General features: G+C 36.8%; 1 long non-coding RNA gene across 6 annotated transcripts; it reads left to right on the top strand.

Moving 5' to 3' along the window:
• Positions 1-746: 746 nt before the first annotated feature.
• LOC125502104 lies at positions 747-23616 on the top strand. Of its 6 annotated transcripts, none has more exons than XR_007279960.1 (6): positions 812-880; positions 9340-9388; positions 9448-14589; positions 14660-21634; positions 22195-22430; positions 22604-23616. It is a non-coding gene; the product is annotated as an uncharacterized LOC125502104 (long non-coding RNA). The 6 variants fall into 6 exon arrangements; XR_007279959.1 differs by having other exon boundaries at positions 9448-14875; positions 14966-21634; XR_007279958.1 differs by having other exon boundaries at positions 9448-21634.
• The last annotated feature ends 3558 nt before the right edge of the window (positions 23617-27174 follow it).

Here is a 27174-nt window from a genome sequence, read left to right as displayed (position 1 = left end):
CACAACTACACTGACAATAAAATCCTAAGTATGTACTATGCAAAGCAGCGCGTGGCCATATAATCCGATCTTCTCCCCCCATGAATCCGCTGTGGACATAAACAAATTGAATGAAAAAAAAATCAAAAAATGTAATTGTTGTTGAGGAAGCTGGATAAGCGATATTATTGAAGTATTGAGAGTGCATTTAGAGAATAACGGAATCAATTCATTATCTCGTACTTTAGCAATTAGACGGGTGAGTATACACACATACATACCCAATTTTGTACTGACTCCGTAAGCCTCAGAATCAAATGATAGAGAGATGATCAGATGTCCTACACAATTGTAGGTGAAGTGTGTAAACATACACTCGATATGTGTGTGCGTTAGTGCATGCGCATTGTGATGGAGCTGAATTAACGATGGCTTGTACATTATAATTGTATTTTAAATTTTTCTAAATGATTAGCAACATCGATTCCTCGATTCTTCATGACCAAAAATAGGGTGAACTCCAATTCCAAACAATAACCAAATAACCTGCGCTGACTAATAATTCGCCTCAGAGATCAACACAGATTTAAACATCTCGACCCATGACTTGTTGGAGCCGATCAATGTAAAAATAAACCCACAGAAATAAGGAGTAATAAAATATAAACCCGGCATATGTATACTGGGTCTTTGAAGAAACAGTTAGAATTTAAAACTTGAAAATCTCTCTTATGGGTAGAGGGTAGGCTTCGGCTACCCCCCCTAAAAACTCCAGGTAGTAGGGGGACTAAAAGCCCAAAGGACCGCCGGGTCTGGCAGTTTACCTACAGACGCCAGTGAGAGCAACTCGCTTCCGGTCCCTAAAAGGGTCAGTATACACAGCGCGTTAATATTTTCGGAGGTAAGTGGATGGTGTTATATTTATTTTTTATGGTTTTCCAGTTTTTTTATACTCAAGTAAATGTTGCATGTATTTGATGCTGTTGCGGCTAATTTTCACGAACTTTGCTTTCGATTAACAAACTTTTTTCGTAGCTGGAAGTATCACAAAAAACACTATACGGTTGCATCTTGTGCGAAACGCCAGTTTGCGAGGGCCGTCGTAAAAATAATTCCGCAAAATAATGTACTTTTTCTAAATAATCAACAATTATATGTAATTTCATTCGTATTCCAAATAATAAGAAGTAATTTTGTCCCGTGAAGTTACCTTTTCGTTTATTTTGGGACGTGCATGAATCCATAAAATATTCCCCACTATCAGTCGCATACATGATTCAACTTTTTGAAATCCACGCTAAAAACACCATATTTTTTTGAAAGGTTATAGTCTAAACTACAAAAGCCTAGAACCGTTTTTCTTTATACTTGTTTATTGTAGAGTTGTTTGTTAACAAAATTCTCTTTTTTTCACCAATTAGACGATTGTTTAACTTTTATTAACAACGGCTTCGGATTTGTGAGTTTGATAGCTGCTGGGCCATGTAGTAGACACTTTGATAAGTAACCCGGAATTTTTTTAGATTTTTCGGAAGCCTAAAAAACTTCGTGAACCCCATTGAATACCCAGTATACACACCGTGCACTCGAAAATTTAGTATACACGCACCGGGTTGAATAATATTTTAGTAAATACAACCATTTATGAACAACTACCAAGAAAAACTGAGAACTGGTTCATCATAACTAAAAAATAGTTGCTTCTAAGCAAGTCAGTTACACATTGGTACAACACTATTTGAGAAATATGTGAACAGAACTCAACCAAAACGAACAAATATTCGAATCGCTAATTTCAACACCAATTCCGTCACCATTCACCTAAAAGGTAAAGAACGAAGGACATCAATAACTTATTCAACAAACCTGGTGAATTCTACCGAAAGGTCATTCGATCACAGTTCACAACGCTAAACTGGTTTTACGAGGAAAAATATCGTCCGGAGATAGCCTTCGTCCAAGCGTCAACTATTCCGGTTCTCGGTCGCTTGTATGCGCTCGTGTATGGTAGTATAACTTTCCTAGGCTGATGTATGGGATTGGAGAAACGATTCGACATAGGCATATAATCCGCGTGACTGTTAGAGTGTCCGAATCAGCGCAACGCAATTCAACTATGAAATCAATGCTTTTGCCAGTTCTCTTGACTGTTCTAAGTGAATTACTTGTGTGCGTCGTGTTAGCAGCAGAGCACTTTTTAATAGATTCAAAAGCATCAAATTTCGCGGATCATGTGACAATCGGAGACAAGTATAATTCAGAGATAAAATGTTTGAAAAGATTTGATCGAATATTGAAGAAAAAATGGTTGTCAGACTTGAAAAAAATACCAACATCAGATGTTGGGATCATCAACAAACTTCGGTGGGAGGTTGAAGACTCTTCGTATCCGAGGTACAACACATTGGAAGAAGAGTGGCTGATGAAAGATTTTTCACCGGCAAGAAGGCTTGAACAATGCTTCCGAGATCTCGTGCCCGATATCGTCCCTCTTATGAATCAAGCCGATATAGACTGTTTGAATGAATTATTCTATCATCACGTTGTTTACGAGATTGATAATCAATCGAAGTTCGAAAAAATATTGGATCGCGCTTCCCAAAAAGCACTTCCATTCCGTGAGTTCATCAGTTTTATCGAACTCGTCGAACTTTTATTTCAAAATAGAAACCCTGACTCATTAACTGACCTCGAAAGAGTTCTTTACGAACAGGCCGAGAGTTATCTAATAACCGACGAGGACAGAATTCTTCGTACTTACATGGGTAGTCAAGATTGCGAGTGGAAGAATGCACGAGCTCTACGAGAAGTTTCCAGTGAAGCTGCAAGATTTCAGGAGTTTACGTCACAAGTTAGGAGCTCGACTGATAAACTGTTGGCAGCTCAGTTGATCAAATCTATTAATTTGAATACAACACTACCGAGACAAAAGTATGACAGATGGCTGAAGGCCCGCAAAAGAATGGCGCCGAAATTGGAGGAAGAGGTTCAAAAATTAAGAAAACAGAAAAAAGATGCCCAGTGGCTCTGCGAATACGCTACAACGTTAGCCGTTGAATTCTCCAATGAACAAGCGAATATTCTATTGATGGATGACAAGTTCATAGTGCATTTCGAAGTATCGGATATTGCGTTGCGAACTAGGGCAATTGAAAAAGCTTTACGTCAAATGAATGATTTTCGTGAAATCGTGATGAAGACGATTGCTGATAAATATGAAGAGGCAACAAGGTGTATGTTCGCTTTCTTACATTTGGTACAAAATCATAGAAGGTACGATCTCACATCGACTTTCATAGATAAGCATTACTCTTACCCAGAGATGTTCTGTGAAGGTCAACGTCAGAATTTTGGTCTTATTCAATTGAACTTTTGTAATTGCATTGGTAGCTTTTGCATAGCGCATCCTCTAGCTGCCGTTTTTGCGGATGAGTATACCATCGCAAAGGGATCAGATGAGGTTTATCAGGTTATCAGAAGTGGAAGTAAAAATAGAAGAAAAATCAGGCATTGCCATATTTTAGCAAATGGATATACTAAACTGTAGATCTGCTTATTCATACATCGTCAACTATGGATATCTACCTCCGAGATGATACTTGAGGCCTTTAGACGTACTTTTTTGACATTCTCTTATTAAGCAATAGCGTCAATGGAAATCGCGATGTGGTGAAGTAGTGTTATAGACAAAATATGTATTGTTTTATTTATATTTGTTTGACATCATGATGTTGGTTCCTTTCTGGAATTGAATAAATAATTTATGTACGTCAACAACGATGTCACTCGCATTAGTCCATCTATACATTAGTCCCAAATCCCTGGTAACAGTCCTGTTGAATCAGACGGAAGTGAAAGGTATTGTCTTTTGCTAGGCTATGATACCGATGCTTTCGTAAGTTCGATCAAAGGATGTAAATAACATCTGTGTTACGAATGGTTTTTGAAGAGGTTTCGGTGGGCGGAACTATTCCAAACTTATCGTTAAAATCGGGTTCTTATTCGTCTTTATGCTTACATTACTGTTGGAAGTAACCAGGATAATGATTTTAAATGATTATATCTATGAATATTCACTTTTTATTTGATATAGATTTAGTTGCTTTTAGTTGAGAGGTTACAAGATGAATGAATCGAAGAACGAAAACTATGAGACGATGAATTTAGATATAAACGTCTATACAATAAATGTTTGACGTAAGAAGAAGAACTATGGTGCGGGGGTCAGGTATTTGAGAGAAATAAAGGTCAGCTACGGAGAATCTGCGCATCGTTAATAGTTTCAAGAAAGGTAATTAGTGAAATAGTATAAAGAACAGATTGATGCGCAGACAACATGTAACAACTTTTGTGGCTATGCTTCTATTGCTTATTGTTATTCTATATATACAAATGTAATGATATAATATATTTTATAAACGAACAGCTCATCAATAGTGCTTTAATAGAAAATATGCAACTTATTTCTATTTTGGGAGGTACTTAACAATAATTGGGTTGGGAAATTACAAGAATAATTTCCATGGAAAAAGAAAAAACACCAATGGTAGGCTTCACGATTTAGACAGGGTTTATACAGACGCTTTCTTCGATCCTTTCGAATTACAGACATGTATTATAGCGCGCTGTCTGCTTCACTGAAAAAAAAAAAAAAAAACGATTCACGACGTTACCTTACAACGCTCTTTACCGTGTACTATTTGAATCCAAAAATAGGAAAGATCTCCAGTAGACAAACTCAAACAAAAAAACCGTTGGACCTCCAAGGCAGCTTGTCCCCGACTACCGAAACTGCTCCGAGCGTTCTCTGAGTCAGCCCAAAGCGCATGGCCACCAGGGGGGTCATGATCAATTTCGCCAGATGTACGACTCAAACGAAAAGGTACGATACGGTAGAAAAAGGGGACAAGAAAGTATAGTACATACAGAGGGAAGAAAATATAATAGTGAAAAATAGCGAATATAATAGAAAGAATCAGATAATACAAGAGAGGTCAATTACAATCACAGCGAGGTCAACACCTCATGCGGAGTTTTACTGCGCACTTAACGTGTGACGCCTACTATAATTTTACGTAAAGATCAAAAACTAATTATCCTATAAATGCAAATTCCCAATACAAATTTTAGTACTCTGAAATTATATGAATTCTTCACGGCTGCTTCTACCCCCGCAATACTTTCGGAAACGTGACAGATACCGAAATCATGTGTCGCTTAGTATCATATATCAACCATGCAAAACATCAAATATTAAACGCACAAGATCTCAATGTTCAAAATACCATATAGCTATTATACCGAATGTCAAATTATTACTCAAGCAATTAGCTCAGAATAAGGCTCTACAGAGCAGATGAACGAAAGTCGTCAACTGGTCACGAATTATTGGTTACTCAAAATCAAGGCAACCTGGTCATATGCAAAATCAACTCAATACGCAAATAACAAAAGTGCACGACGGTAGGGCTTTCTGGGACAACAACTGCGTGGCAACACATACTGATATAGCCAGTTCTAATACGATATTTTGCATGGCAGAGTTAATTTGTAGTTTTACATGAGAAAGTGAGGCTTACCTTAGAGAAGCACAGAAAGATTTGAAATAAAGCGATTTATAGCGGTTCAAAAACGAGCAAAGAAGCACCACTCAGAAGAAAAGAAGTTAAATCAAAGAAATACCGAGGAAAATAAGGAAAAAAAAGGAAGGGAACGGTAATCAGAGATCGATGTCTGGTCGAAGCAACGGTCAGGCGTAGAAGAGGAAGATCCTTGGATCTTCTTTATGAATATGGATTTATGGTGGGATGCCAGAAAAGTGCTGATTGGCCTCCTGAAACGCTCGCTGCGCTAACTGCGCAGGGTGAATGATACAACTTCCGTACGCCAAGTACTTCTCCTTACTCTCGCCGGATGTCACTCACGGAATCACTGCCGCTTCGGAGTAACACTTCGACCCTGGGCCCACGCGTGACCTCGCTAACCGGAGGGTTCTGGCTGTATCACAACGATCTTCACCCGGGATATCTGCTGGGATACACCAGTGACGTCGTACGAGGGTCACTCGAACCCCTCTTCTGAAATTCCGCTACTCCGGGTAAATGGGTTGCCCGGGGCCTTTCTGGGACAACCTCGAAACCAACACGATGTCTGGAAGGTGGGTGGTATCGGGGTGATTCGGCGCCTGACCGAGAAGTCGTGATGACGGAAGGCTGCTTGCTCTGTTTACTGACATCAGGGCATCTACGAGGTTGGTACGAGACAATAGGGGGAAATGGCAGCAACGAAAAAGTCGTCCGTTGTGCTCACCGAGAAGTTATTCTGGCAGTACCGGATGGTATATACACTGCTCTTCGTCACTCTCTTGGTGCATCCAGAGCTGCACGTTCAATGTGAGGGACTATTTTCCTCAGATGGTCCACAGGACTAGCATGGTACATATCTCTGTATACCAAAGTTCCTTATGTGTAGGTATGAAAGGTGAAGTGCAACCAAATCGACACAAAGGGAAATACTGTCTAATTGTAAATCAATCAAGTCAATCTTTAACAATTAGTATTAAGGTGTTGAAATACCTGGGGTTGAATGCAGGTCTGCAGTTAAATGGATATAATCCTTTTTTTCTGCACTCTTTGTATATCATCCTCATTCTAAGTAGCGGGAATAATCAAGATATGGAGCATTTCACCAAATGAAGTTTATTTCTATGAACATTAAAAAAATATAGCTCTTCATTGAAAAAATTCTCAGTTTTTCAATGAGAATATTCATTTTTGGTCATACGCAATAGTAGACTTTGAAAATCCAATCCAAGAGAAATAATCAATTTTTCTCATAGTGCAGAGCGTATTACTTCAAATTTGATGTTTTTCTGCGAACTGAGAGTTTTCTCACGAGATAAGTCATTCTTATGATGTGCACATTTTCCGTTCGATTATTTATAAAGAGAATATAAACTCTTCAGCCATACTACAGACATGCACAGTTTTTTGACACTAACAATAAACCTGCTGACATTCAATATGAGGTATTCCACGCAAAACCGACAGTCCCGTGAACTTTGACCTTTTTAATCCAACTCGTTATTTTTTTATGTGTTATACGACCAGAAAAAACTCACGTGCATCTCGTACTTTCTCGATTCTGCTTTTAATTTTAAGAATACATAATGTAACAAAAGTATGAAATGTATTTAAATAAGACGCGCGTTGTCACGTTGGTCAACTGTGAGCTATAGATTCAGATATGACTCTGGCGGTTCAAGGTAATCCTTGACCGGATAAGGACAAATAAAGACACTCTGGGGAAGACATTGATCAGTAAGGACGTAAGTGCGCTCGTTCTCCATTTCATTGAAATATACAACGAGGCAGTAAATTCAGTGTTATCCATTAAACGGCAGCTGAAATATAAAAAAACAATATGAAAATAACCATCAGTGACGATCAGCTGTAATTAATCACGTAATATTTTATAAATTAAACACGGACTCACAACAATTTTTAAAAAGAAAACTCACCACATCGCTTGTACTGAGAACGAGCATCGACGCCACAGCCTCCATCATAGATCACTTGACGTACCTGCAACTAAAGAATAAGCCAATCGAATAAATGGAAATTCCAAGATATCGCAATCGTACCTGCCGAAGACGTGGTTTTTTCTCATTTCACGGCTAACTTTGGTCTCACCTGCAAAGAAAAAATCATTGATAAGATAAGTAAAATTTTACCAAAGAAACGATTAACTAAAATTGATCCTACCATGTTAGTCCAGTGAATCTACCCAGAAAACAATTTTACTATAACTATTTTATTTATACAATTATACACCGATTTTTAGATTATTTATATATATATATATATATAACTTGTGTTATACTTACCTGCAACGATTTTACGTTATATATGTACATGTGTGAATGAGGCGTGAATGTTTAGAGTTGACTCAATATTGTCGCTTTCAAATATATTGCAATAAATTGCCGTTTTCTGCATCATTAAATCATAACCGCTGTTATAATTATTATTTATCAAAATGATGCCTCCCGAACAATTATTATATTTTTACAATAATTTGAAATTCTCACTTTTCCGTTTGCAACAATATTTCAAAAACTATCGGTCTCATCGTCAAAGAATGAAAAACAAAATTTATTGACATTGAAGAAACCTTTTTAATAGTTTTTTTTTTTCAGAATATCTTACTCATTCTGAAACCATTTTTCACTCGAAGAAACATTGAATACCCGTGTTTCTACATGTAGACCGCTCTTGAGTGATTTCAGAAAAATCACAGAAGTATTTTAAAAACGGAAAAAAATGTTGCGGCGAACCGAAGATGGTTTGACGATCAGTTCAGAAGTGACGGTCATTCGAAGATTATGATTTGCCGAAACTTTGCCACGCTCGAAATTTTTGAAACATTCTTTGGGATGGTGATAGGTTTCTGGATAGGCGATACGAGACAATCCCTAGGTTTTGAAAACTTGAACTTTTTTTTTCCTGTCAATTTCATCGTCACACTGATAATTATTGTAAGAGTTATGGATTTCATTACTTTCGTTCACAATGATATCGAATGATTTGAACTTAAAATTAGAACCAGGAGATTATATAACTTAAAACTAGAACCTCTCAAGAACTTCTCTAAAATCAATTAAACAGGCAGTTGTAATGTGGTATCCAGTGTAATGTTATGTGTTTGTCCAATGCTTTGATGGTCGGAAGTTTACTCGCACATCCTTCTAGCCCAATGCAATGCCCACGGTCTTGTGTATTCTCTGTGTATAGCGCTGGTTGCGTTCATAAAAATAAAAGTTCTGTCTTTAGTACTGCCTCCCTGGTCACTTCTTCGCTAGCCAGGTTGGGCGCCGACTGACTTCTTCCATTCTTCCTGATTTCTTTGCACCTTATCGTTCTTTTCTTTCTTCCCAATTCTCTTTCTCTTTTTTTCTAATCCTCCTCTTTTTCTGATCTTTCTCTTTCTTTTTAATACAACTCTATAATATACCCAAGTCTACATTACCCCCCTTTTAATGGGATACGTTGTGATGATCTTTATAAAATTTTTTCATTACGGCAACAACGATTCAATATAAATAAACGAGAATACAAAACATTCACACATCCCTCTCACATATGTACATGAATAACGTAAAATCGTTGCAAGTAAGTATTACGCACTGTATATATATATATATGAATGAATTAAGAGTCGGTGTATAATTGTATAAATAAAATAGTTATAGTAAAATTGTCCTCTGGGGAGATTCACTGGACTTGAATGGTAGGAACAATTTTCCCTAATCGTTTCCTTGGTGAAATTCCACTTATCTTTATACTGATTTCTTCTTTGCAGGTGAACCCAAAGTTAGCCGTGAAATGAGGAAAAACCACGTCCTCAGCAGGTACGATCGAGATATTTTGGAATTTCCATTTATTTGATTTGTCGGTTCTTTATTTGCAGGTACATCAAGTGATTTATGATGGAGGCCGTGGTGTCGATGCTCGTGCTCAGTACAGGCGGTGTGTCGAGTTCTCTTTTTAAAATTGTCGTAAGTCCTTGTTCAATTCACGAAATATTATCTGATTAATTACAGCTGATCGTCACTGATGATGGTTTTTAGATTTTTTTCTTTTATCAGCTGCTGTTTAATGAATGGCACTGGATTCACTGCCTCGTGTTGTATATTTCAGTAAAACTAGCAAACGAACGCACTTACGTCCTGACTTATCAATTGTCTTCCCCAGAGTCCCTTACACCTTCCGCCGCGGGGACATCCTCATACTCAAATTTTGAACGTCGTTACCACCTCCCGACTCCTTGTCGTTAGGCGCGTATATTCGAACCTCACAACCTTCCTTCTACAGGTTAATGATCTTGCCGATAATGAGAGACCCCGACTTGATACACCTGACCCCTGCTACCCTCCCGACAGTCAATGACCTTGGGCCCCGGCAGGGGCAAAGGCCGAGACAAGCATACCTGACCAGGTACCCTCCCGAAGGTCAATGACCCGGTGAAGGGAGAGAGGGGGGTATGTTTTGGCGCCAGTGACCCAAGGGAGGGGGGAGGGGAAAGGGGGGTATGTTTTGACGCGGAAAAGCTGTACTATTCTACTAATACGCTTTATCAAGAGCTTCAAGAGGAGTTTTGAGACCGGAGTTTATATCCCTTTTGACCGATTATATAGATGACCTGCTTTTCACATCAAAGTCAATCGAAGACCATTTCAAGCATTAGATATAGTATTTGGGACCCCACAAAGCCACAATTTTACAATGAAACTGAAGAAGTCGCTGTTTTTTCGGGAATTCGTTTTATTTCTAGGATTTGCGCTGTGTACAAAAGGTATCCGTGCCCACCCGAAAAGAGTCCAAACGATTTGGGAATTTAAACAGCCAACGAACAAAAAACAGTTACAGCGGTTCATTGGTGTCTGTAATTATTATCGCCAGTTTAATTACAGATACTCAAATGCTATTGATGCATTCAGAGACCTATTATCTAGCGAAGGAAAATGGTATTAAACAGAAAAATACACAATCGCATTTAAAAACCTGAAAGAAAACTTTTTAGAGACAACAACATTATACCATGTGATTTCGAACAAACTATTCACAATACAGACGGACGCTAGTGACAAAGGGATCAATTATATCAAGAGGATGATCAATGAAATAAAAATTTGATTTTAGTCGTGAGCCGTTGTTTATTGTGGTGTGAGAGGAATTACACAACAATGGAAAGAGAACTCGTGGTAATTGTTTATGCGCTTGAACAATTTCGAATCTATGTCTACGGAAAAACATTCGGATTATTAACCGATCATTACAGTATGACTTTCCCCTCTAAAACGCCATTTCGTAACGGCAGAATCGTACAGTGGGGCTAACTCATACAGCAGTACGAATTTGACATTCAGTTTTCCAAAGGAAACACAGAACGTTGTTGCTGACTTCTTCAGTCGCAATCCAAACTTAGTGATGAACGAGTAAACGAAAATACATAATTGCAAAATTAAACAAAACCACAGATCAATTCACAAAAAAAAAATCCGTTGGAGATTAATACCTTAGACAGCGAGATACGTGAACAATTCGAAAACTTAGAAGAATTACAACAGCAAGACCCCGATATCCATGAAATAATTGAGACAACACAAGGTAGAGACGAGGCGAGGTATAAGATATTTGAGAAGATACTGTTTCACAAGGAATTGCGTGGCGATGAGAATTGGCGTATTGTTATAACAAAAACAATGATACAAAAAATAACAAATAGGGTACATTGTAAATTAGAGCATGTAGGGTATTACTAAACAATGAAATATTTAGGTCACTATTATTATTGGAAACACATGAACACTCAGATTACTCAGATTAAACAAAATGTTCTGGCGTGTGATCTATGCCAAAGGATAATAAACATAACATACGCAATGGAAGGTGAGTATTGAGGGGGAGAATCGTTGAAACCGGACGATTTAATCATGGTCGATTACTTTGGTCCTTTGTCTAGATCCACGTTTGAAACTTTTTGAACATTTTCTATCCTACCAAATACATTTTTCTGAATTTTTTCAGATTTTCTTACCCAACCCAAAAAAAGTTACGAATTTTGGAGAAAAAACCGCTCCTTTTTTCTTAAATTGCGATAACTTTTCCACAAATTGAACTTTCGGCTCTTTTTGATTATTAAATTTCTGTTTTTGAATGTAGGTGTAACGTGCGACTTTGGGCGCGTCAACAATTATAAAGGGTTCGCCCCTTGCTGGAAGTTTTGATATGATAAAGGTTCGACGATTGGTGTTCTCGTGATTACTTATTTATTAATACGTAAGAAGCCCTATTTGATGAAGAGGATTGATGTTGCTCAGCCGGATGGTAGTGGAGAGACTTTGGAGATATTTTTGCTCAGCCGGATGTTAGTGGAGAGTCTAAGTTTTGAAGGAATAGCGAGAAGAAGGAAGGCTCGAAATTAGGTGGGGTTTTTAGCTGAGTTTGCATGCCGTTGCAGCTAGCAACAGTCTGCAGAGTGATGCGGTGGAGAAATAGGAGAAGAGGATGTAGAGGGTCGGGTTGATCGTGGTATAGTTTGATTGTAAGAGAAGGAGAAAGTGAAGAAGAAGAAGAGGAGGAGGCGTTAGACGTAACATAGGTTTCAGAAAAAAATACAAAAATTTTTTCGGAAGTCACCATATATGAAAATTTCAGTTTTTTCAATAAAACCATCATTTTTTCGAACTTTGACCCCTTCGATTCTCAAGTTTTTTGTCTCAAGAAAGAATTCAATTGAGACAGTATTTAACCCCGCTATTCTCATTTTGTGCCGACTTTCCATTCTATTTGTTTTTTTTTATTAAAAAAAAAAAATGTGATATGGCTTATTTTTTTTTGACTTTGCGCTGTAGTTTTTTTCACCGTGGGAGAGCCCGAACGGATTTTATCGGATAATGGAACGCAATTTGCATCCGCCAAATGGAAAGTGACATTAGAAAATCTAGGGCTGAATGTAATTTATGCATCCGTACGATCCTCAATGGAATCCTACGGAACGGACAATGCTAGAATCGGGGCGTTTTTTTCGTGCACTGGTTCGGATAAGCAGATCAAATGGGCAAACTTTATAAAATATGATAAGCAGATTTTAAATGCAACTATCCACAGATCAACGGAGTTCAGCCTTTATGAACCACAATTTGGTCATAGTCATGAAGATAAAATTGTAAAACTAATTAGATTTCCCGAGAACGAAGTTGAATCATGATTATAAGATTGAAAGAGCACGAAAAACGCTATCTAAGACTTTTTCACAAAAACAGAAACGACAAAAAGGCGTGTCAAAGATTATTTCAAATGTAGTATTAGCTCGTATACCTCACCAATCAAATGCGATGAAAAAGGTCATAAAGAAATTGTTCGACATTTATTACGCCCGTTCGTAATCGATGAAGTATACTGCAACAATTCATATCGGCTTGGTGGCAATGGTAATAAAAAGAAACAAACAGAAATTTATAACCGATACCATCCAAGAAAGTACAAGCAGCCTACTAATCAATAATTGAATTTTATAAGCATGTGACCAATGACGACTTTTACAGAATCAACATTTCTAATTACGTAGACAATTCTGGAAACAATAGACGATGGATAACAGATAATATTGGATGAAAGACTGTTTATACATATGCACGTGTATGTGATTAGAATTAAGAAAATAAAATTTAGTAACGACGACACATTTGCGATTATAAAATGAGAGCAATTAGTAATTAGAGGATGGACAATTTAAAAAGGATACAATATATGATAATAAACTGATTATCTGAAAAGAGTTCAATGGAAACCCTCACAGACGTTGTGAGGTTCGAATATACGCGCCTAACGACAGGGAGTCGGGAGGTAGTAACGATGTTCAAAATTTGAGTATGAGGATGTCCCCGCGGCGGAAGGTGTAAGGGACTCTGGGGAAAACAATTGATAAGTCAGGACGTAAGTGCGTTCGTTTGCTAGTTTTACTGAAATATACAACACGAGGCAGTGAATCCAGTGCCATTCATTAAACAGCAGCTGAAATAAAAGAAAAAAATCTAAAAACCATCATCAGTGACGATCAGCTGTAATTAATCAGATAATATTTCGTGAATTGAACAAGGACTTACGACAATTTTAAAAAGAGAACTCGACACACCGCCTGTACTGAGCACGAGCATCGACACCACGGCCTCCATCATAAATCACTTGATGTACCTGCAAATAAAGAACCGACAAATCAAATAAATGGAAATTCCAAAATATCTCGATCGTACCTGCTGAGGACGTGGTTTTTCCTCATTTCACGGCTAACTTTGGGCTCACCTGCAAAGAAGAAATCAGTATAAAGATAAGTGGAATTTCACCAAGGAAACGATTAGGGAAAATTGTTCCTACCATTCAAGTCCAGTGAATCTCCCCAGAGGACAATTTTACTATAACTATTTTATTTATACAATTATACACCGACTCTTAATTCATTCATATATATATATATACAGTGCGTAATATTTACTTGCAACGATTTTACGTTATTTATGTACATATGTGAGAGGGATGTGTGAATGTTTTGTATTCTCGTTTATTTATATTGAATCGTTGTTGCCGTAATAAGGAAATGTTATAAAAATCATTACATAATGAAAAGATTCAGAGAAGCAAAATTATAACGGGGCAGTAAAAAGTTATAGAAAACAAGTCATGTATTATGGCGTGTTTTTTCTTTTGTTGAATAATTAGCTTGTCTAGGTGATGTTCTCAAGATTTATGTTATTCTATTTGCCAACATGGACAAGTATGAATATCACGTCGTTCAGCAGTCAACTGACCATCAGATTACCCGTTCAGGATTAGCAATCCTCGACATACACTTATAATACACTTACATTGGAGATTAGCTTTACATTTATCCTTCAGCATTTACGTTAGATAATCAGTGAAGATGCATCCAAACCAGATGGTCTAGACAACAAGTGCCTGTTTAGTTAACCTTTTTCAGCAGTCTCGGAAGAATATGAACGAGTGTCTTTCGATTCGGAACAGCATTATGATGATTCTCGAAAGCAATCAAGTAATAAACAATTGAGGATAAAGTAAGGGGCATTTTTTTAAATATCGCAAAAACTAATCGATAGTTTTAGAATTTCAGAAAGGGTTCGAAAAGAGACGGGAATTTCCCAAGACAAGTCCGATTGGACGGAATCGTGACAATTATTTTCAATTCCTCACAGGGGTGGAAATACGGCCGAGAACGGGTATTCTGGTTTCTGCACGTCGTGCTCACACTGAACACTTCAACAATATAAAATTTTCGAAGTTACTAAATATGAATATTAGGGAATACAAGAATTCAGGCTGTAAGAGTTATGGTTTTGTTGCGTTCGTTCCCTGGTCAATATACGTATATGAACTTAAAACTAAAATATTCTTCTTGTAACGATATATAGGTATATATAAAGAGAGAAAAAGAGAGAAAAAGAGAAGAGAGAGAGAAAATAAACAAACGAATTAAGACATAAAAACGGATTACCAGCTCATCGACACATGAGCCAAACATGGCCAACATGGACATCGTGAGAGCGGGACGCACTTGAACCATTTGATGTACTGGGACCGAGGAATTGAAATCTTGGGGCAATAGAGTCGACCGATACCCGCAAAAATATTCAGGACAAGTCAATTACTGGAACTCAGGACAAACCGGTACATCAAAAATTACCGATAAGAGACAAAAGATAAGTCGCGCACATTCCTTCTCTTTCTCATTTCACGAACATCGACGTTTGTTATAATTCTATATATTATTTATTCGTCTGTATATCAATTTCTATAATTTATTCTCATCACGTCCGATTTATTTTCAATGTCTGTGTCATAGAAAATTGATTTTATTCATACACTTTATTTATTTATACATCTGTAATGTTTGTTATATTTTCTTTTTGACTTGGACTAAAATTTTCTTTGTCTATATATATATATTTTAAAGAATCTGATTCGAACTGAGAGATATATTTTGTGACGAAGATACGATGGTAAAATAACTGCCACTTTTAAATTTCATGGACATGCTAAATTTTTGACGATAAATTTATTTTAAATTATACCTAATTCGATTCTGCGTGAATGTTCTGTGTTTGTCCGATTTCATGTGTTAGAAATTAAGCGAATCTATTTATTACATCTTTCCTACTTTCTTTTTCCTTCATTAAGTTATTTATTCTCTCTTTTACAAATGAAAGATGAACAAGATTGCTAACAAGGAAATATCAATAGAAAAAAAAGCAATATAATAACTTGCGAAACATAACATTTAGGAAATAAAAATAAAAAATCATTTCATACTTAATTACTAAGAGAAAGAGGTCTATTTTGTGGGTGTTTGATTAGGTGCACGTATATTCGGATTAGGTCTGTTCTGTTAAATGATGGTGTAGATGAGCGTCCTTTCGGTGAGAAGATATAAAGGTGTCGGCGGCAGGAGTAGTAGTCGTTATATCGTTGTTCAGGTATTTCAGTTTAATTCAAATTGCGTAACGATACGGCGTCCGTGATGAATTTCGTTTTTTAAACGGCAAGCACTCGTGAGGTGTGCTTGTTCTTGTCTCGTCTCACAATCGGTGGGTCTGTGTCGTTTGCTTGCACATCGATCTAGCCTAATGCAATTGCTGCACTGTCTTGTCTACGTATATTACTATGTATGATGCTGACCACGTACACTTGATTTAGCCCCATATGACACCACTGCCTCCCTAGTCACCACTTTGCTAGCAAGGTTAGGTGCCGACTGACTCCTTCCATTCTTCTTAATTGCTTCTAACCTCATCGTTCTTCTCTTTCTTCCCGATTTTCTTTCTCTTTTTTACTAATCTTATTACATAGTATACAGAATCCTACAAGGCACTGACCGAATAGATAAGCAAACAATAATCCACTGGCCAAAAATTCAAATCGCGATTTTTCAATTAGTTTTCTATTATATGATTAACAATTTTTCAACGCCTGGACATGAACATTGCAAGTGCAATAATTGTTGAACAATACACCTGCGATTTTTTTCTTCAATCGGGGTTATTTTTGAGGAGCTTCAGAATAAATCCCCGTTAAAATGTGTAGAGATTTCAATTTTCAATTTTTCTATGAACAATTTACGTAAATAGAAAATTTGAGACCCAAATTGACCATCTGTAAAAAAAAAAATTTTCCGGATATTTTGATTAATCCGTTTTCTACTATCAAAAACAACATGCAAATAATTTTGAAAAATTTTTATAAGCAAATGCTTTGTAAATGAGATGATTGGAATTTTTTTTTAGAACTGAATGTTTGATGCAAATGGTTTTCTGAAAAAATCGTTCCTTGGAAAAAAAATTTTATTGCTTGACAACATATCTGTCAATGACCATTTTTTTTACTACTCGATAATAGGGAACCGTTTCCCACTGAAATCATGATTTACCTTGGTCTTCAATATTCGAGGAAAATTTTTTGGTTCATTCAATCTTTCATTGTTTATTTGACGAACAATTTGATTCCACCGGGACAAACGTATATAATTTTATCATTCAAATAAACTTGACATATGCTACTGTGCGTTGTTTTTTAAAGAAGAAAAGTTCCTTAATATTGATTCTAAGTGGTAAAAAAAAATGAATACTGATCAACAAATCCGTTTTGAAGCAAGAAAAAGTTTTTCTAAGGAACGATTTTTTTTTTTTAATCATCATTTACATCACTGATTTGGTTTCCACCAAAAATTTTGTCATCTTATCAACAATACATTTGTTCATAACAATTTTTCAAACAATTGGACATGAAAATTCAAGATCATCATTTTCATGAAGTTTTCGATCATAAAAAAACGAATAAATTAAAATATTTAGACAAAAATATTTTCTTGATATGGTAAAATTCATTCATTCGATTCATTAATTTCAGTTATCAATTTTTTTATTACGTTAATTGTTAATGAAAATTGATTCAGTTTTCAAGATATTTGCAAAGAGCGAAGCCCCTTACTTTACACTTAATTGTTTATAACTTTTAAAATTCTTGCGAGCGGAACTCGATTTTTTATGAAAATCATCTACGTGCCGTTCCGAATCGAATGACACCTTGTTCATATTTTTCCGAGACTGCTTGAGAAGTTGACCAGAAAGGCACTTGTTGACAAGACTAATTCCAAGAAACTACCGATAGTGGAAGAATTTCGAAGACCAAAGAACGCTCAAGGTATTAAACCTGGTGTACACACGCATTTTAAAATTGAGTAAATTTAAGAAATCTGTGAATGGATTGATCACAAAGTGCGCGTATGGACCAGACATTAAAGAATTCCTTGGCTGGGACGGCTACTGCAAAAGATTTATTTCTGATTATTCGAAAAAAGATAAATCACTCTTGAATTTATCAAAGAATGAAGTACTGTTTCAATGGAAAAAATGATAAGACGAAGCCTCTGTAAATATTCACAAGTGGAGTTCACGCTATTTTTGGCCATGAAAAATCGAAAATTGAACATTTTCCAAGTTTATTTTTTTTTCAAATAATTCTTTCACGGCGGATTGATGTAAAGAAAGCGTCAACAAAGACTTAATATTCCAATCATTTTTTGTAATTTTAAAGTATGAAAAAATAATCATCTTCAAGTTCGGTAATTATGCCAAATCTAATGAAAATTTTCTCTAAAAAATATATCCGGCATATAGGGTCATTTCTGAGTGCCTTATTAGTAATGGAAGAGTGAAATTAACAATTAGGTGGTGGTCAGGTAGCAAAGACCTATAGGTGTCATAAGTATAGCTCGGCGCACTTACGTGCGAGACCACCTATTTAACCCTTGGTCGCTCCCAGGTCAAGTCAAATGTTCAATTTTCAAAATTCAAGTATTTGTGTAATCAATTTGCCATGAAGATGGACAATTTGGAGAAAAAATCTAGGAATGTTACTCTTTCGATTTTTTATGCCTAAAAATAGCGTGGACCGCATTCGAAAATTGGGAAATTTTTAATTTCTGAGTTTTTTTTTTTAAATTGATTCATTTTTCATGTACTTAGAGATAAAAAATACCTACACTCTTTTGAATAAAAATTTTGACCAGAAATATGTTTTTTGGGATTCAAAAATTGAAATAACTCGTTCAAATATCCAATTCTTCAGATTGTAGTATTTTTTCCATTGATCTGCCATTAAGATAAACAATTTAAAAAAAATCCCAAATATCTGAATTTTTATCGATTTTCAATAGGCAAAAATAGCGTGGACCCCACTGCTAAATAACTACTGAGACATTAATAGAATTATGCGACAAATTATTCAATGAACTGATATTACAGTACAGTAAATTCAATAAATGATTTCTGCGCCTTTGTTTAAAAAATAAAGATGAAGGTCTTGAGAAACTGAACGGGCCGAATGTTGATAAAGAAAGAAATAATAATTATATTTCGAGAGCCACTTGACATCTGGATATACGACTATAAAATAAACGGTACTGACATATCAACCAGTATACCCGTAACAAACCAAGCTAGAAACCTTAGCGGTCACGTTCCACCGAGTAAAAGCGATAATTCAGACGCCTTGTCAACAACGACACTCAGCTAAGCTGATTTAGAGCCTTATGTAACTCCACACCCTACGCTGCATAATCAAGATCGAATTTGTGAACCGGATCACTGTACTGATTCAAATGAAAACAAAGCTTCTGAAAATTTCGACGACTCGACCAACGACGACGGTGACTACCCAAGCTTTCTTGAGCATCATGAATCAGACGACGATAGCTATAATGACTCAAAACCTCATAACATGGACCAAGATACCCCAACTAGGGTATTTTAGAAAAAACTTTTGTTCAAATTCGAAGTCAAAGTTCCATTTATATGAAACGAACCTCTAAACCAGCGAATCTAATGAAAAATCATGAGAAACTTTTTTTGTAGAACGTTCAATTCTCTACAAAAATATGTCTTCGTCAACTCTGTATATTGACTTGTTAGCGAGTTATAAAATTCAGAAGCGTAAGAAATATCATTTTTCCTGAGTTAATGTTATGAAAAATAAAAAAGTGTGATGAGAGATACGTAAATATTAATATTAAGAGCTGAAATTTCAACTGGCATCTTTTTGAGTCCAAACAAAACTTTTGAGCCTGTTTCCAAAAAAAAAAAAAAACAAAAGTTCTTCCTGAAACACCGTAAGGACCACCTATATTTTGAGATCAATGAAAATTCACAAAAATCTACCCCTGACGATACCAGAGACAGCGACCATAAAAGGAACGCATGCAAACAACAGCGACCATAAAAGGGACGTATCCATAACTGACTTAGAAGCCGGAATTACTTCTAGTCAAGCCCAAGCGACCCTTTACAAAAACCATATGTTGATTTCGAACCAGAACAAGGAACAATTCAATTCTCTGAAACTCGAGAAAACCTTCCACTCTGAAAAGGCAATAAAGTATTCTTCACGTGGATGTCCTTGAACTCGCAAATATCCTTCGGTCAGCTCTTAAACGACCCTCTTTTACAGATGTAATATTCGGAAGACCCGTAGTTCAAGAAAATGAAAAAACTCGCTACATAAGTAACTAGTAAAAAAACGATACGTATAAACTTACTTTTGGATAAAGACACACACAGTAAAGCTGCACAATCGCTACACAAAGTAGTACCAGAATCACAATTAGATGCCCCAACGATTCTAAAAACTCGAAATACAGGCAATTGCACACACGGATATTGATCGCCAGACTTCGTTATAATTTTCAACGTGACCGCGGAAGATGGCGTCGGACTCCAACAGCGACGACTGCTGTCGGCGTTTGAATTTAACTGTCAGACCTCTCAACTTGAAAGTTTATAACTACGAAAACAAGAATCTCATTTCCGAATATGAGTCTGGCCAATATGAACTATTTTGGTGAATTCCAGTTTTTCCAATTCAAAATTCGAAATAGATAGAGAAACTTCCAAAAAATTTGAAGTGGCGGACAGCCGAATTGCAAAAGTTATTGACGATTCAGTGCAAAAAAAAAGGGTTGGTTATTTGCTAATATCTCAAAAACTATTACAAATATATAAAATCTGAAAAAGGATCCCTAAAGAACAAGAAGTTTCCTTGAGAAAAGTACTACCTCCCGGAACTTTACCGCAATTATTTATACTTGTGATTATGAGATGGAATTAGTGCTAAAAACGGGTGAAGTGAGTTCGGCACGCGCCTTACGCAGCGTAAGAATTGTCGCCTTCGTATTGTCTATCGGGGCAATTGCCTTCCGATCTTTACGCCTGTCCAAGTGAAATATTTTCGCTTGTCCGCAGTGACACATTTTTGACTGGTCCATACTGGTACAGCATTCAGGGTATTAGCGTCAGCTACAGCTGACTGCCTAATTTCATGACCGTTACCTGAAGGAACGCTTGAGGAAATATATCTTGGGAAGTCGGCCGGTGAGAAGCCGTAGCGCAGAAAGATCCGTGGAACTAGGGATCCTCCGATTAGACCGCCGATTTCGACCTAACAACCGATATTGTAATTATCGTTTTTTGTATTGTAATAACCTGACTGATTGAGGTTTCATATAATACCGAACGTTTTACATTGTTAGTTGTATAATAAGGATCACAGCCCAGTGAAGGAACTTATTGTATTGTAAAATCCAGCCCCTCAACCGTTCAGTACCACATCTACGCTAGCTGAGTTGCCGCCTGTCCCAATTTTTTTTCAACTTCGTATTTTTATGTGAATTCCGCTTTGTCAAGTATTTCGTGATGCACCAGCGTCCAGGCCCAAACCGAGTGTTCGATCAGTTTCGTAGCTCCTTGAGCCGTGAAGCGGGATGACACGAGTACTGGCGGTGCTGGTTCCCGCCAACGGCGTATAACAACAATGGTAATTTCAACACTTGTAGCAGATTTACAATCAGTGAAAAATGCTCGATCTCGAATGACCTGGTAGAAACTCAAAAAGAGAAGTTCCCGTTGATGAAAAAGTCATAAATGCGGCGAAACTCCGCAAAGTATTGTGGAATATAAAAAATGAATTGTACCACGACAATCTCCACAAGAAGGAAATTTGGGCTGAGGATGCCTACGCATTACAAATGGATGGTGAATATACGTTCAATAAGTTCATATACGTATACAGATAATCTTTATTAGAGTTTTAACAATGAATAAATTTTCATCAACACCTCATAATTTGTCCCGAGCTATTTTTGAAAACAAGATGGATGAGTCTTCGAGACAGATATTTTAAAGAATTGAAGAAGTCTGAGGCTACGAGTGGTCAAGCAGCACTCAAAAACAAATCCTGGATCCACTTAGAATCTTTGTCTTTCCTAAGTGGGATTGTTGAACCTCGACGTTAATGTTTTCCGCTACGCATAGAACCCTATAAATAGGAAAAATACACTGTGCTTTTTCACAAATAGAACAATAACCAACATGACGAATCCTCGGAATCATTCCCCATTCTACTGCTAACAGACCTTAATCTACCTTCCACATTAGGGAGTATCGTTGTGCCTGAAAATACTCAAATATTGGTAACACAAACAGAATCAGGCAATGGTTAGAATTTTTATTACCGTGTGCTTGTATTAAATTGAATGATATACTCAAGAAAAACTGATAATACATATTATTACACAGTAGAAATATTTTTGCAGGTCCAGTCTGATTATTGAGTCAAGGTTTATCATCAACTGACTGTGAGTTTTGAATATCTGAATATTGGAAAATGGCGCGGAATTTGAATGTTTTAATGTCCTTCTTCAAAACTATGGAGACTACAAACAGTAGTAGTGATGACGAAATTTTGCACATATTCAATTCTCGTGTGGGAATAGATAGACCACAAGCCGAATCTTATACAGATGTTGTCAGCGTATACGATGATGAAGAGGTAAAGTAGAACAATCAAACAAATCTGCAATTTATTCGAGAAATTGTGTTCGCCGAAAAATGTGTTATCGGCAGATGCGAATTGTGTTTTTTTTTGTTTTAGTTGAACAGAAATTGTTACAATCACTTCGATATAACCATGTTCAATTGGTATTTTTATTATTCATGTTTCAGGTACAGTAAAAACAAGGCTGTGCCGAGAGATGTAGCTGGGCGATTTGGTATCGAAGAATCCACAAAACATGCCAGCAATGAAGAAGTAATGGACTCGTCAAACTGAAAAATACAAAGAATAAGACGGAGAGAAATTCCACAATTGAAGGTGAACTTTTGGAAAAAATTTGCACTTATCAAGATTTGCGTTTTCATAAAATAACATCCAATCGCTTTTTCTAATGTTGTCGAGAAAGAATATGCTTAGACCAGGTAATTGGAAAAAATAAACTGTCAACAATTCGAAAAAAAATTGCAATATTTCTTAATCTACCCGATGTGAAACAATATACAGGCCACTCATTCCGACGTACCCCAGCCGCCCTTTGCGCTAACAAAGGTACGAAGCTTGAAACAATAAACTAAAATATGATAAAATATATGATCTATAAGATTGGAATGTATGTCATCAAAAAGTATCTTTATCTACGACATCCTCTGAATTATTATTTTTTCGGGTGCTAATATAACAGCAATGAAAATACTCAGAGACTGGAAGTCGACTGGAGTCATCGAGAAGAATCTTCATCTACGTAATCCACTGAATTATTAATTTTTTGGGTGCAGATATAACAGTAATGAAAAGACTCGTAGAATGGAAGTCGACTACAGTGGCCGAAGTATAAATCGAAGACCATTGGATATAAAAGAGAGATGGAAAAATAAATTTTAAATGCTATCACAATGGCGTCAACGTCATTCGAATCTTCATCATACCAACAACCTTTTAATTGTCAGAAATTGGAGCAAGATAATCACAAAAATAAACACAGCAGCGTCAACATCCAACGTCATTGAAAAAGCAACTATGTTCGACTCATCAATGAATGTACACAAAACTCCGATAACCATAAATATGACTAAATGTTTTACTGCAACAATTATTTTCAAAACTTAAACCTTCTTGGAAGAAAAAAAAAAAGATTTTTCTGAAATAAATTCATATTTGGAAGATACTCCAAAGACCTTCAAAATTCGTTTGTTTTTTTTGGTCGAGAGGCCCCCCCCTCCCTGCCCCGGCGGGGCTTCGCTCCTGCATTTTGTCTAGACCTTGTGATATTTCTGGCTCTATGCTATCATCTCTCGATGATATTTTTCCAGCTTATCTTCGTGTTCACCTTCACTCCTTTTGCCACAGAAGTTTGATTGATTGTACTTGCAGACGTTTTTCTCTATCTGATAGTTTTAAATCGGCTTTCGCACTGAACAACAGTTTTTACCAATAAATTTTGCGCAAGAGAGTCGTTCGATATCCATCCTTACATACATTATTTGTTTTTGAATTTCTCCATGGACATCACCTCGCTAATATTGGTACAACAAGTTGTAATGTGCTATTGATTTTGAGCTGAAAGATTCGGCATTGAAGGATATAGATTAGGGTGTTTAAAAAAAAAAAAAAAAAATATTTTTTTTTCTTGATAGTATTGTTACGTCCGGACCTCAGTCCAAACGTCTCGCCCAACCATATGGTTTTATGATAACGTGAATCCCATCTGGAGCTAATTTTTTCTGTAATGCTTTGATGGCAATGGCTTCGTTTGTAGAACCTCATAGTAAAGCTGGCTGATTTCTTACGGTTGGATATAAGATACCTTGTACAGTTGACGAACATGATGTAGTACTTAGCATTTTACAGACTTTGCCAAAATGTGACGCAGTCAACATAGATTTTCTAATCGAATGCCACATGGAACTTTCCGATTGATCTCTTGTATCCGCTTCAATTTGAATGCGATTTTTTAATTGACCAACAATCTATTCTGGTGGATTTTAAGAAGGTCATTGTAGATGTACTCAGGTACGTCAGGTTTTTCAGCGTTGGGTCCATAATTTTTATCCGGTCGTTGTTTGATCGTTCTATCCTTGGGCAGTATTTCACGCATCGATTTTTGCTTGAATTTAATTGCTGCGTTGTTTTGAACTTTATTCTTTCGACGGATCTCTAATTTTTATACCGCGTCTGGGATGATTTTACTCTCGCTCGCGTGAACTTTGCTAAGCATTTGCTGTGTGTTGTGTTGCAATACTGCGCCAGCACATCTTTCACTATATGACCCCCTCATGCCAAAATTAATTCGCTTTCCGCCAATCAATTTGCATACTATGCAGTTAAACAACTCGGCAGCGTTGTTAGTCGCGTTATGAAACAAACTATCAGCGTGAAAACTCAGATATATGACGGCGTCTTCGACAGGTTTAAATAAGCCAGCCCGTTGTATGTCATCAATTACATTCTCTTCATTATTAAGAGCTTGTACTTGACGGCAACTGCCTGAAACGCTGCATTTTCTGTGATCGCCAAACACACAAAATGGTACATTCAACACATCTTGTGCTAATAGTTTGATGGTTGCTTTTGCATCCATTGCATCATTATTAACTTGATCCCGTCGAAATACTGCGGCCTTTTCGATCGCATTCCTGATTTTCAGCACACTTCTGCCGATCAGTTTTTTTTGTTGAGAGATCCGTCGTCCCGGAGTTTTTGAAACATCCCGCAGTTTGCGAGTCAAATTACGAAATAAATGATTCACACATTCTTTCTTTTCAACAACTATATTATATTCCCTATGAGGGTCGCTGTCACGAAGTGATTTGAAAACACTGCTGTCGCCGTCAGCAATTAGAGTTTTATAAATCAGACCGTGCATTTGAGCGCTGCTATTAAATCCTTCAACCATGATCGCACTTTCCATCGCCGTGGAAGCTTGATTTTTTCCCCAGTTCTTGAAACATTTATTTTCCTTACAAGAAACATTATGCCGTAAAGCCCATTCACATACAGCACAGAATTTGTTACGCACACCAATATAAATCGCTTTTCCAGTGCAATTATCAATGATAACACCAACACCCGATAAGGAATCGTATTTTCCAGTATTATAGGTTCTTTTCATCAAACTCGCGTCTGCGACAACTGTAATGAAAGGCAATTGTGTGTCATTCCAAATAATAAAATCATCCTTGTCGATCGCTACTCTCCTTGATAATGCTGCAGCCTCTTGCATTTCTAGTATCGCTGCTTTTTCCATCGATTCGACTGTTTCCATATTGTATTTTCGATAAGTCGCCGATGTCATACAATGAATATTCATACACGTGAAAAACTCTTCCATCTGATAGTGGCCTGTTCCGATTGCTAAGGAGCCCATCAGAGCAGCACAGTTTATATTCACGTGATCATCGGATTGCTTATCTGTCCATATACTGTCTGTGTAATTACACAACCTACACTGCAGGAAAATTTGCATTCTCAGGCCGTGTTTACAAGAATTCACTACCTCTCTTAATGGGCAATCTAACGCCAGACAATGATTATCAAATTTTTGATGTAGCTGATCGAAAAAATATGCGAGATCTGTTATACATCGACCTTCCAAACGATGCTCATCCACGGTATACGCATTCGGAGTATTGTCAACTTTTAGCTTGTGTAGATTGTCGATTGATTCGTTGTCAGTCGGTGAACTTTGCGCTGGTCCGGGTTGATCTACTACTGGAAACTCGATATTAGTTGGTTGAACTTGATATTCTTGATCTACATCGTATGACGCGTCTTGTGATGGGCCATATGTGTCTTCTAGTCCGGTTGATTCTTGGTAAGTTTCTTCAATGACAGTTTCATCGATATTTTTTTCAGCAGGCTGAACTCTACAACATTTGGCACCGATACGGTCGCTCATGCTTGGTCACGAAAAAGTGAAGGTAATGTAAGAACGAGTAGAAAAGAAAAAGTATGGGGAGACCGGGGCAAAGTGGACGAATATATCAGATTCGCGATATTCAGTTACAACACCGCCAAACACGAAGGCATAAACTTTACTCCGCACCGTTTGATTTTCGGAAAAGAAGCACAATTACCGACCAGTTTAACACCATCCCCAGCGACTGCATTGACATACGACACATTCGTCATCGATTTAATGGAAAATATCACTACTGCATGCAACCTCGCCGCACAGAATCTGAACAAAGCCAAACAGAAGTCGAAGCTCTTGCACGATAGACATCTGAATACACAACATTTCGAAGCAGGACAACACGTATTTCTATTAAACGAAGCTCGTACGAAACTAGACGATCACTATAAGGGTCCATACATCATTAACCGGATAATTAACGACATAAACGCAGAAATATATCTAACACCACGCAAAACAAAAGTAGTCCACATTAATAAACTAAAACACGCGCACACAAACGCATCTTTAACATAGGAAAACCTCAATGTATCATCAAAATAAAATACACTGCTGCACCAAGATGTAGCATGAGATCAGATTACTATGGCGAAAATTGGCTAATAAGCATCTGGCAATTCAAACGAATGAAAGAGCGCACGAAGACGGCACTATTGTAAAATTTATTACATAAGATTTACCAATTAGAAATACATCCAAAAGTGTAACATAATATAACATGATACATTAATGAGATTAGTACCCGCACGATTCCTTCAGGATTATGTGTGTATACATATAAGGCTCATTAGCTAATTACATTCGATTATGCAATTATTTTAAAAATTC

The sequence above is a fragment of the Athalia rosae genome, chromosome 8 (genome assembly GCF_917208135.1).
Source record: "Athalia rosae chromosome 8, iyAthRosa1.1, whole genome shotgun sequence".
Classification (NCBI taxonomy): Eukaryota; Metazoa; Arthropoda; class Insecta; order Hymenoptera; family Athaliidae; genus Athalia; species Athalia rosae.
The sequence above is the reverse complement of the archived record's forward strand: the minus strand, read 5'-3'. Positions and strand labels throughout refer to the sequence as shown.